This window comes from Orcinus orca, chromosome 15 (genome assembly GCF_937001465.1).
Source record: "Orcinus orca chromosome 15, mOrcOrc1.1, whole genome shotgun sequence".
Taxonomy (NCBI): domain Eukaryota; kingdom Metazoa; phylum Chordata; class Mammalia; order Artiodactyla; family Delphinidae; genus Orcinus; species Orcinus orca.
In genome coordinates this window covers 56,714,103-56,726,870 of record NC_064573.1, presented here as the reverse complement: position 1 = coordinate 56,726,870, position 12,768 = coordinate 56,714,103, and the positions used below count along the sequence as shown (strand labels likewise).

The 12,768-nt window shown below is 43.2% G+C and overlaps 1 protein-coding gene across 25 annotated transcripts in view; it reads left to right on the top strand.

Annotated features, from left to right (window-relative positions):
- Positions 1-12,768, top strand: part of EPB41L3 (erythrocyte membrane protein band 4.1 like 3) — a 214,685-nt gene that overhangs the window by 133,151 nt on the left and 68,766 nt on the right. The window lies entirely within an intron of this gene.

Here is a 12,768-nt window from a genome sequence, read left to right as displayed (position 1 = left end):
TGCATTTCCGTTTCTCTTTTCTCAAGACACAGCCAGCAGCAAGCCAGCAGCCTGATCCCGCATGGTGCACGTTCATTTGTCTCCTCTTTCTCTGCCTACAGCCCCTGTTTCATTCCTTATAGTTTGCATAATGCACTCATGCACCAGTGCTTTTCTTGGAACAGAAGATTCAAATCCATTTCACGTTGATAACGTCATTTAGGGTGGGGGTGGGTTATCAAATGATTACAGATTGCAGGGACGTAGAAAAAAAGTTTTAGATAAACTCTTAGATCAAAAGAGATTCAGTCTACCATATATTAATTTAGAGAATTTTTGTTCTCCTATAACCTGACAAATATTAGTGGGTTACTACAGGGAATAAAATATGCATTCTAAGGTTTGCAGTGCACAGGTCCATTTCTTGCATTTCGCTGGCTCTGATTTTGGCTAATTTCTTAGCCCAAGGTGTTCAATTATTGATTTAGATGTTTATTCTGGAAATGAGAAGATCCAATAATCTACTTTTACCTGGGTTTTACTGTGAAGCTTAAAGCACTTCTGTAACCTTTAGCGAGGTTGCATTTTTCCAGTGTGGATCTCCCTTCCGGAAAAATTCATCGAAGTCAAGAGGAGCTTTTTTCCTTAACTTGGAGGCAAGTCTTTCTACCAATTGTATTTATGTAATGGGATAAATAGGGTTCCCTGGCAGTCCTCTGGTCACGACTACCAGAGTTTTCTAAAGAACAGTCTAGAAGAAAGTTGATAGTGTTTCCTGTAGGGAGAATAAATGCCTCAGGGCTGACCCCAGTGCACGTCATGCTGATCCTTTTGCTAAATTTATTTTATATCCCGTGCTGCAGAGTCATTCCAGCTAATCTGTGTTTTTCAGTACAGCATTTTTGGTTTGTAATTAACTCTGGGTACCATTCAGTGTTACTTTTAACGTCACTGTGAAGACTGTGAGTGGCATGGCAATGTTGGTCAGCTATTTTCTTTTATAATAAGGTATTTTTATGAATTGGACAGATTCTTAAGAGTAACTTTTTTTCTGGGACACACAAATCCTTGTCAGCAGAATATTCTCAGTGTCACAGCAGAAGAAGGTGTGGCCGCTACTGACATCCTGACAGCCATGGAGAAGATGGAGAAACATGGAGATGCTAAAGTGAAATGGGTTTGTCTGTCACCTACTAGCTGGATAAGAAAAATGGGTCGTGAATCGGTGACGTGGTTCTCAAGGTGGCAATGAGATGCTAGTTGAAAAAGCAGATTCAAAATGCTGGACTTCCCTGGTGGCGCAGTGGTTAAGAATCCGCCTGCCAATGCAGGGGACACGGGTTCAATTCCTGGGCCGGGAAGATCCCACATGCCGTGGAGCAACTAAGCCCGTGCGCCACAACTACTGAGCCTGCGCTCTAGAGCCCACGAGCCACAACTGTTGAGCACGCGTGCCGCAACTACTGAAGCCCGTGCGCCTAGGGCCCGTGCTCCACAACCAGAGAAGCCACTGCAATGAGAAGCCTGCACACCGCAACGAAGAGTAGCCCCTGCTTGCTGCAACTAGAGAAAACCCGCACGCAGCAACGAAGACCCAACGCACCAAAAAAAACCCAAAACAAAACAAAAACAAAATGCCTCTGCTTTTAGATACAAACTATGAAAAGTAAAGCTTTGCTGGCGAGGTACACGGGGTCTAGCAGGTAAACAGAGGTTGAAAAACATTGTCCTAGAGAAGGTGTCCTTCAGCCTTTACTCTCCTCAAAACTGAGCTGTTAACTGAATCTTGGGTGAAGGCACAGCACACACGCAAAAACAGCTCGACAACTTTTTTAAGTGGTAAGGGCTTTAGAAGCAAGGAACAGCCCATGTGTCAGAACCCAGGTTTCTTAAATGGATGGTGTGGACACTGAAGCAAAGTAGCAAGATAACATTTAGCAGGAGGGGAGGTAAAACTTCTCTCTGTTTTTAAAGATCAAGTGCAAGACAGAAATAGGTTTGGAGGAAGGGCCAGGCAGACTTAGTAACAGTTCGGGTGAAACTCAACTTTGGGTTTCAGGTGATTACAAACCCAGCAGGAACCAGCAGTGCAGTGTGGCTGTCAGGAATGTTCTGGAAATCACAGGCTGCTTCCAGGGAGTGTAGTGTCTAGTTTGTGGAAGGCAGTGAGTAGTCCCCGTTCCACTGCTGGGAGGTCCCATTTGTGTAATTCACACGTGGTACACATGCTCCAGAGCCGCCAGACTGGGGAGTGATTTCAAGGAACTTCTTGAATCTTCTGAACCTCATTTTCCTCACCAGGAAAATAGGGGTGAAATAAGGCATTGTTGGGAAGATGAAAGCAGATAACTGATGTACACTCTCTGGGATGTAGCAGATTCTTGATAAATGGTACCAGTTTAACAACGATAATAGTAGTGAACTCCGACTTAAGCTTATTCAGCAGAGAATTACAGGATGGTGAGTAGTTTGAAACCTTCCCATGCGAAATGATTCGAGAAAGAATGTGTTGAAGATGGAAAAAAGGTTAGGAGGAGACAGGATAGCTACTTCCAGTTACTTGGAAGGGTTGTCATTGAACGTCATAACATTTTTTAACGTATAGGAAGTAAAACTTAGGAAGAAGTTACAGGAAGTCAGATTTTAAATAAGCAGAAAAAGAATGTTTTAAAGTGGTCATTGTTAACCTCGTGATGATGTGTGCTCTGCTGTTGGGATTCCAGCAGAAAGCACAGGTGCATCTCTGGTAACCAGCAGCTCCTGGGTGTAATCTCAGACCCAGTGGCTTCTCATACCCCTTCCTGCTCTAAGATCCTGGAGAGAAGAGGCACCAAGCTCTGAACGAAGAAGCAGGATGGCCTCCACGACCCCTGCCCCCAACACGTGCGGTTGTGAATTACGAACAGGGTGCAGGAGACAATAACAGGCATAACGTTTGTTGCATTGAATAAGGCATCAAAAAAGGCATTTTATTTTAATGAACTCTCTATGCCTAGCTGTTATTCCCCTGTGGCTTATTTTATGCCTTCATTATAGTTCTCTTTTCTTTTGAAAGCACAAGGTAGCATTTCCCCTTGCCCAGCAGTGCTACAGCGGTAGAAAGCCAGGACCCTGAAAAGCAAGACACAAGAAGCAGTTGCTTTCTGAGAGCAGTGACTGGACACTGATTAAGTCTGCAATTCCCGCCCCCGGTGTTCTGATGGGAGGACCTTACCGATTGTCCTGGAGTTTTTGAATTTCCCTCTAGCAATAGGCTTAGATCATTGCGGCATTCGGTGTTTTTCCATTTGAGAGATGTTTTTCCTCAGTAATTTTTTTTCAAACTCTTAGTCTTGATTATCTAAAATATAAAAAGATCTTGCAGGACTTTCCTGGTGGCACAGTGGTTAAGAATCCGCCTGCCAATGCAGGGGACACGGGTTCAAGCCCTGGTCCAGGAAGATCCCACATGCCTCAGAGCAACTAAGCCCGTGTGCCACAACTACTGAGCCTGCGCCCTAGATCCCACGAGCCACAACTACTGAAACCCGCGTGCCACAACTACTGAAGCCCTTGAGCCTAGAGCCCGTACACCGCAACAAGAGAAGCCACCACAATGAGAGAAGCCCCCGCAATGAGAGAAGCCCGCACACCACAACAAAGAGTAGCCCCTACTCGCCTCAACTTAGAGAAAGCCCGCGCACGGCAATGAAGACCCAACGCAGCCAAAAATAAATAAAATTAATTAAAAAAAGAAAAAAGATCTAACTATGAGTAAAATACAAGAAAGGGTCTTAACAATAAGTAATTTGATATACACGTTTGGGCAACGTTTGCAGCTACCGGATTGTCACATACGCCAGCATAATCGCTAATACTGCTGTTCCCTTCTTGTCATTTTTACTGGACCATTAGAAAATGCAGGCTACTTCCTATGGCCAGTTTGTCATCATCGTTGCTGTTTATTTCTTGAACATGAATTTTAAAAGAGAAAATAAAAGTACCCCCTTCACAGCAGCAGTGGAAGCAGTGCTTACCATGTTTATTTCACGTTTATTTCAATCCCATTACTTCTGGGTTCCTGGACTCATCTGAGTCTGATTAGAGTATGATGAATTTCCTGATGACCATCCAGTTAGAAATGTTTCATTCATATCTAGTCTGATATGGTTTTAGGAAAATAAGTCAGGATTTGAAGTTCGAGTCCATATTTCCTAATATAGGTGTGCAGCTGCACATAGGAACATCTTAAGCCATTTTTGGGCGTAGTTTGGTTTGTTCTCCGTACGAAACCTCACCGGTGGAGGAGGCTTGAGCATAACTGCAAAAGAGACGGAAGGTGGACCGGGTGTTTCTCACAAGGTTCCACCCTGTTTCTCTGTGTGCGGGGACCTGGGCGCTCTCTCCTGAGCCCCGCACGTTGCCGTTGTAGTAGTGAGCGAGACTCAGTGCTTCTGAACCCCAGGCGACCCCACGTGGGCCTGGAACTCCAGGGAAATGCCAGTGACTCAGCCACGCTGGAGAGACCCTTGCATCCAGATTGGGGCAAATCTGAAAGCTACTCAAGTGCAGCAGTAAAACCTTAAAAGCCTGTCCCACCCCCTCCCTCAGGTTTGGCTGTGTCCAGAGGCCTGCTGGTTGATGGGCTCCATGACTGAGTACCATTCAGATCCTGCCGGAATCGGAGAAACGGTGGCGTTCACTCCAAAAAGCACTTCTGGATGCCACCCAGAGATGCTCCCAAGGAGCCAGAGAGAAGGGAGTTTATGGCACTCCGTCCCCTAAATGTGCTCGTGTCACCTTTTGACTACTGGTCAGGGAGGGACTGTTTAAAAAATCTCTAAATGCTGTGCCTTGCCCGTGATGCAATTGGCGTTTCAAGTCATACTTCTGTTTCATGTATTCCACTAACTGGGATTTGGTTGGAAAAACAAAATCAGTGTCTGAGTTTTCCAGCTTCTCTAGGTTACATGATTAAAATGCCTTATGATCCCTTCAGAAGTTCTTGACTAGACAGCAAATAGAATTGCCATAATCCAGAAAGTTGACTAGAACACCTATTGCCTTTCATGGATTATAAGAAATAGTAATTGTAAAAAATTCAAAATAAGAATTTTTGTTGTTATTGCAAGTATTGTTCTTTCAACAACTACATAAGTCAGAGGTTTTGATTCTGTGTAATTGTATAAATTACGATTTAACCTCTCAGTGGGTCTGTGCTCAACGTTATGTCTTTACGACATCAGACCGTCTGCCACGTGCTGTAACCGAGTGGCCCGGTCCTGCAGCAGCAGCTTTCCTGCGAAGATCAGGGCCCCCGGGGACGCCCGACCATGGCAGGGCTTTGATTAACTCGGTTCCCTTGTGTGATGACTCTTTGGTGCAACCATAGGAACAGTTACACACAAGGACAGTTAACAGGCACCTGCTTATTTACCTGACATAGTCAATGTTCAGCCTTCCCAAGGTGTTCAGATATGACCTCGTGAAGGTTTGATTAAGAAAAACAAACCCTTTTACTAAAATTGTTAAAACTTTTCTCCTGGTTTTCATTTTCAAAAAGTAACAGACTGATAATCCCTCATGAGTGCAGGCATGGTCTAGTAAACACCCTACATAGTATGAAGGTTAAAAACAAGTATAAGGGGCTTCCCTGGTGGCGCAGTGGTTGAGAGTCCGCCTGCCGATGCAGGGGACACGGGTTCGTGCCCTGGTCCGGGAGGATCCCATGTGCCGCGGAGCGGCTGGGCCCGTGAGCCATGGCCGCTGAGCCTGTGCGTCCGGAGCCTGTGCTTCGCAATGGGAGAGGCCACAACAGTGAGAGGCCCACGTGCCGCAAAAAAACCACAAGTATATTTGTCGAGAAATAAAACTAGTAAAACCCTGAGGCATATCACATACCGTGGGTTATGTTTTGGAAGCTGAGTGAATTTGAACCTGAGTGCGCACTGGGGTGATTGTTTATCAAAGGTAATAATCCCTGGGGGGTTCTTTTTGACCTCACTCTCAGTTGTCAAATGGAGTGAAGGCCCGATGGGAGATTTGTTTTCCAGGTGTTAATATTTCTGACATGCAGTGCCGAAACCCCAGGTTTGCTTTTTCACTCTGCTGTTCCCTTAACTCTTGACTTTCTCGTTGTATTTTCCAACTACTTTGTGTTGCTGATTTGATGAAATGAACTTCCGTGCTCTGCATTCAGGCAGAGGGGCTTCGTAAGCGAAATGTGCATGCATAGTTTTACCTGTTCCAGTGTGCAGTGTCTTATTTATCTTTGTCCTTCGTATAACATGGTGGTTGACTTTCACATAGTAGGTATTCATTACCTATTTGGTGAAGAAAGCAATCTTCCAGGTTTAAGAATAATCCAAGTCTTCTAGTTCTCACCATCGTGTGATTGAACTTTGAGGTTTTACTTGGTATTTTTATATCTAGTTGACTTGCTTAAAATTTGCCTCCTTCAGCATCTTCCCCCTCTGAGAGTTTTCACATGTGCTCTAGAAAAAAATCTTTTAACTTCCTTTACTCTGTGGCCTTAGGCGATGATGGATCAGCCACTGACACCTTCCCCTGGGCTCAGCGGAGGAGGGTCCCGCGCTCTCGTGGCTGCTTCTCCAGAAATACGTCCCCTTAGCACACCTGGGTTCAGGCTTAACTTGAGGTTTGGGGAAAGAGCATATAAAAGACAGAATTACCTGTTAGTGTGTGGAAATGTAACAGATTTCCGTATATTAGTTTTGTGTCCAGCAACTTGACCAAATTCACTGATGAGCTTTAGTAGTTGTCTGGTGGCGTCTTTAGGATTTTCTGTCTGTAGCATCATGTCATCTGCACTCAGTGACAGTTTTATTTCTTCTTTTCCTATTTGGATTCCTTTTATTTCTTTTTCTTCTCTCATTGCTGTGGCTAGGACTTCCAAAACTATGTTGAATAAACGTGGCAAGAGTAGGCATCCTTGTTTTGTTCCTGATCTTTGGGGGAGAAAAAAAGAATACGTGTTACTCCAAGTGCTATTCTTAGGTGCGAAGGACCGAAACCCTGCTCCTGAGTTCCTAATCAGCGTCATCCTGCCTGGCACCATTCTGCTTCACATGCCAGGTGCCAGCTCGTGTCCACTCTAACTCAGCCATAGCCCCAGAAGCAAGGGAAGTTCTTCCCTGCTTTAGTCCAAGGCATTTCTCATTCCCCAGCTTGTTGGACGGCAGCCGATCCCTCATATAGCGACCACAGCCTCGCATTCACACAGGGCCAAGCCGGACAGGAGTCTCTGCCACCAGTGAGCTTCTTCAGCCTTCTTCCTAGAACTGGACCTTTATTACAGCTTCCAAAAATCTCTTAAGGTGTTGTCTCCACCAGGCACCTCATTCAAATCTCTGTATTTTCTTGAGGACGTTGATCAGTTTGTACGTGGCAGGCACCGAAATAGTTTTTAACAAGGGAGCACTTCATTCAAGTTTTAATTATGATTTGTCTTAACGAACCTTCTTTTTTCTTGTTTACAACAGTTCCGGTCCCTAGAACTGACATCACACAGTGTACAAAAGATGCCAAGGAGTTTTACCAATTTTGCAGAGGCTTTGATATAAAGTATTTCTTGAGGGCCTGTTATGTTCCAGGCACTGAAAACCAAGAGAGACAAAGACTTCAAGCTTAGATAGGGCATTGTCTTCCTCATAGGGTCCACAGTCTTAGGTCTGGAAGGGACATTGGAGATAACTTTGTCTCCTACCTCATTTCACTGAAGAAGAAATAGGCCCAGAGCAGTTCATGGTGTGCCAGAGGACACACAGCCCAGAAAGGGCCGAGAAGGGCTAGAACCCACATCTGCTACCCTCTGCTCCAGAACGCTCTTTACTGGGGGCATCACAACATCCAAAGTCTGTAGCAGCAGACAGAACAAACCGAAATACAGTATTTACTGCCAGCGTGGACTTGTGAAATAGTAGGACACAAAGAGAAATAGAAGGAGAAAGATCCGCTTTTCAAATTATTTAATAATGTATTTAACTATCTACTTTAGTTTTAATTCTGTGAGCATTTGACATCAAATGGACCAGTTTTTCTAAATTTTGTGATGAAACTTTCAAGTTCTACTTTATGTTTTTATATTATGCATGTAGTTTGGGGGTAAGGAGAAGGAAGTGAGGCCACACTGGGCTTCCTCTTCTGTTCACTTTCTCATCTCCTTTCCTTCTCCCCCGCTTCACCCCTACATCCTTCTCTCTCCTCCCCTCCCCTCTGCTGGCAGCCGGAAGCAGACACGCTAAAGGGGCTCTCCTTTTAATAAATGGGGCAACTTGACTCTGGCCTGAAGTGGTGTAATTAGGCCTCCTCCCTGGAAACAAAAGGGCCCTGAGGTTACGGGCAGATCTTATCCAGGAGACAGATTGAGTCAGTGGAAAGGATGTTACCTTCTCAAGACTTCTTAAACCTAATTTCGCAAAAAGATTGCCAAGGCTTTGCTTTCGGCTATACTATCATGAAATAAGATACTCTGTGAGATACATGCACCCTTATGTTCATAGAAGTGCTGTTTACAACAGCCAAGACATGGAAACAACCTAAGTGTCCATTGACAGATGAATGGATAAAGAAGATGTGGTATTTATATACAAAGGAATACTTACTCAGCCATAAAAAAAAATGAAATGATGCCATTTGCAGCAACATGGATGGACCTAGAGATTATCATACTAAGTGAAGCAAGTCAGACGAAGACAAATATCGTATAATATCACTTATTTGTGGAATCTAAAAAAAAATGATACAAATGAACATTTACAAAGCAGAGAGAGAATCACAGACATAGAAAACAAACTTATGGTTACCAAAGGGGAAAGAGGGGAGGGATAAATTAGGAGTTTGGGATTAAAATATACACACTGCTGTATATAAAATAGATAACCAACAAGGACCTACCGTTTAGCACAGTGAACTATATTCAATATCTTGTAATAATCTATAACGGAAAAGAACCTGGAAAAGAATATATATGTTTATATGTGTGTGTGTGTGTGTGTGTGTGTATACACGTAACTGAATCACTTTGCTGTACACCAGAAATTAACACAACACTGTAAATCAGCTATACTTCAATTAAAAAAATAAAAAAGATACTCTATGAAGAGTAGAAAAACAATAATATTTTGAGTAAGAAGGGGAAAACAGCTGGGGAGGTATGATGCAGAAGCTCTTCAGAGTGGGGAAGGGAACAGAGTTCCGGGCTCGACTCCCCTCGCTGCCTTGACACAGGATGACTTGCAGCAAGTTGTACAGCTGTTACACCATCCTGCTCAACGTCTGAACTGGGGCCAGAGTCTCCATGCCTTCTGGAGAGAAGCAGTTTTCACCAGTGATGTTTTTTTCTAATTTTCCTGATCAATTGCCACTTCATTTCATAATTACAGCATTTCCCCTGTGAAAGACAGGTTGTAATTTTCAAGATAATAGCATCTCCCTTTAGTTAGCATTTAAATAGATGCCTTTCTTTTCACAGACGTCGTCTTGGCTCTGCAGGAAGTTTAGGAAGAAGACCACTGGTATCGGCTACAAGATGGGAAAATCATTTCAAAGTTAGTTAATAACCTGAGAAGATCTCTACATGGTGGATCATCTCTTGAATTTGATATTACCTTTTTTATTGTTGTTACCTTCAGTTTCAGAGGCGGGTGTCTTTGACCTTGTCTCAAAATTCCACCACCTACGAACAGCGCCCATGACCTCTTTGACTACAGAGCTGAAGTCTTGTAGAATCACAGGTTCTTAGGGTCGGAGGAGGGCGTGAACTCTAGTTCAGTCCTGCAAAATATGTACATGGTGTGTGTGTACACACACATTCCAACAAAATACAGAGGTAGTTTCAGGAAGCCTGGAGGACAGTGTGATGTTGAGGCCCTGTTATAGGGACACGGTGAAATAGCTACAGAGGACCAGCTTGCACACACTTACTGGCATCCACGCACCAGCTGATCTGGTCTAAAAGGGAAGCGCACACAGGCAGCAGTTAGCGTCAGGATTTAGCTGCCACCGACGCCTTATGGTCCAGCGTCTCATTGGCACAAGAAAGGTGGTGAATACGGACTTCTTAGTTTGAAAAATGTTGTAACTTAAAAGGAGATATTCAGCTGCACTCATGAATACCTTTTGTGGTATTCCTACGATCATGTTAATGTCTATAGCAAAGGAAGAAGGGAAAATCCATCCTAGTGATGTTTCAGCCCAGTCGTCCTGCTGTTTGGATATGGCAAATAAATAATAGGAGATGGGAAAGTCAATGAGGAAACGGAGAGGGAAAAGCTCTGCTAAAATGTTACCTAGTGAAACTGAAGAGCTTCCTTCCCTGCTTTTTTGTTAGTAACACATATGCCATGCCTGACATTTATTGGCCATAAACTAATAAATTACCTTGGCCAGTCTGGGCACTTATTTCGAGGCTAATAGTGTATTAGCTTTAAATGCAAGCTTCCTTTGGGGATATCGATACATGGAAAAGGTATTATTAATCATTCTTGCCAAGGTTTTATATTTTCCTTCTATTTACTGATTCTCTCAAGGTTTCTGTACCAGACAGACATGCTCAGATCATCTATAGTTGCTCCAGTAAACAGAGGGCCATTTAAAAATTCAAAATTAATTTAAAATTGGATACAGCTGTGTCAAATTTTTAACTTTCTTAAATAGCTGGGGACTTCTGCTAAGACACTTGTTCTGTCAGTTTCTTTTTAAATTTTTATTGAAATATTGTTGCTTTATAATGTGTTAGTTTCAGGCATACAACAAAGTGATTCACTTATACATATATTGATATATATGTATATATATTCTTTTTTAGATTCTTTTCCATTATAGATTATTACAACATATTGAATGTAGCTCGCTGTGCTATACAGTAGGTCCTTGCCCTGTCAGTTTTTATGCTGCAGTGCTCGAAATATGCTGCACTGCTCGAAATATGTCCATGAAAGAATAGTGGAAATGTTGAACTCTAATTTTAGTTTTAATCCCTTCATCCAGCAGTGGAACCGGCATGTAGTGTTTTAGTAAAAAGGATCACTCACACCCAGGCTTTTACAAATGTGTTTATGAAACTCATAATGTACAGGTGTCTTAATAATTGAATATATATCAAGGTATCACGAATCAAAGCAGACCAGAGAGTTGTTGTACAGTAGAATACGTTTTCTCAGTTGACTCTCTAAAAAAGTGAATTAAAAAAAAATTTTTTTTTAATTTATTTCTTTTATTTATTTATTTTTGGCTGTGTTGGGTCTTCGTTGCTGCGCGTGGGCTTTCTCTAGTTGCAGCAAGCGGGGCCTACTCTTCATTGAGGTGCACAGGCTTCTTACTGTGGTGGCTTCTCGTTGCGGAGCATGGGCTCTAGGCGCGTGGGCTTCAGTAGTTGTGTCACGTGGGCTCAGTAGTTGTGGCTTGTGGGCTCTAGAGTGCAGGCTCAGTAGTCGTGGCGCACAGGCTTAGCTGCTCTGCGGCATGTGGGATCCTCCCGGACCAGGGCTCGAACCCGTGTCTCCTGCATTGGCATGCGGGTTCTTAAGCACTGTGCCACCAGAATTGCGCCCAAGAATTGAATTTTGAGCCTAAGAATATTAAACTGTGGGAGGCGGTATGTGATAGTAGCGCCAGCCTGGGTGGCATCTTGGTTTGCCATTTGTTTGTAATGTAGGTCCCTGCTGGACCTACAGTGACTGGCTAATTTGAAAGGCTCGCTAACCTTATGGACCTTTCACGCTATAAAGCATTAAGGCCAATCCTTCTGGGCCTTGTCTCTAAGAATATAAATATAAAAGACTCTGTATAGAGAGTGGTAGGTTTTTAACATAGAAACAGAGTCATAGCTTCATACATTTTAAAGGCTTGCTTTTATCCTTCAATAGGTAAATGGATAAATAAACTGTGTTAGAACCCAAACAATGGAATAGTATTCATCGCTATAAAGAAATGAGCTATGAAGCCATAAAAAGATGCGGAGGAACCTTAAATGCATGTTGCTAAGTAAAAGAAGCCAATCTGAAAAAGGCTACATACTGTATGATGCCATCTACTCTGGGACATTCTGGAAAAGGCAAAACTATGGAGACAGGAAAAAGATGAGTGGTTGCCAGGGGTTGGGTCGGAGGTGGGAGGGATGGATTGGTTGAGCACAGAGGATGTTTCAGGCAGTGCAGATTCTCTGTAGGATACTGTCGATACAATGATGTTATTATACATTTGTCCATGCTCATAGAATGTACACCACCAAGGGTGAACTGTAATGCAGACTAGGAGCTTAGGGTGTGTTACGTGTCAGTGTAAGTTCATTAATGGTAATAAATGTACCTGGTGGGGGACGTTGATGATGGGGGAGGCTGGGCACAGGTATATATGTGAGCCGGGGGTATGTGGGAAATCGCTGTACCTTCCCCTCAGTTTTGCTGCAAACCTAATAAAACTGCTCTAAAAATGTTAAGTCTTTTCAACAACAACAACAAAACCACAGGATCGTAGCCTCCACACTGTTTAGAGATTTCCTCTTATCACCTAATAGTATATTAGACACTGGAAAGTATTTCTTAAGTGCAAGAAAGTGAATTTCATCTTGACTCTCCCTTTCTAGGGTTTTTTCCCCAACCTGGAAAGAATATTATCAGTGCTTCCATATCAGCTAATCATTCATCTGACAGTTCGGGAAATGCTGAATGATCGTGTTAAATAGGAACAGGAGGTAACTGTGCTTGTGTTTAAGATTTAACACCCATTACCTAGAAGCTTGTTAGGACTAAGACACTGAGCTAGAAAACAGGAAATTTGCTTTTCTCA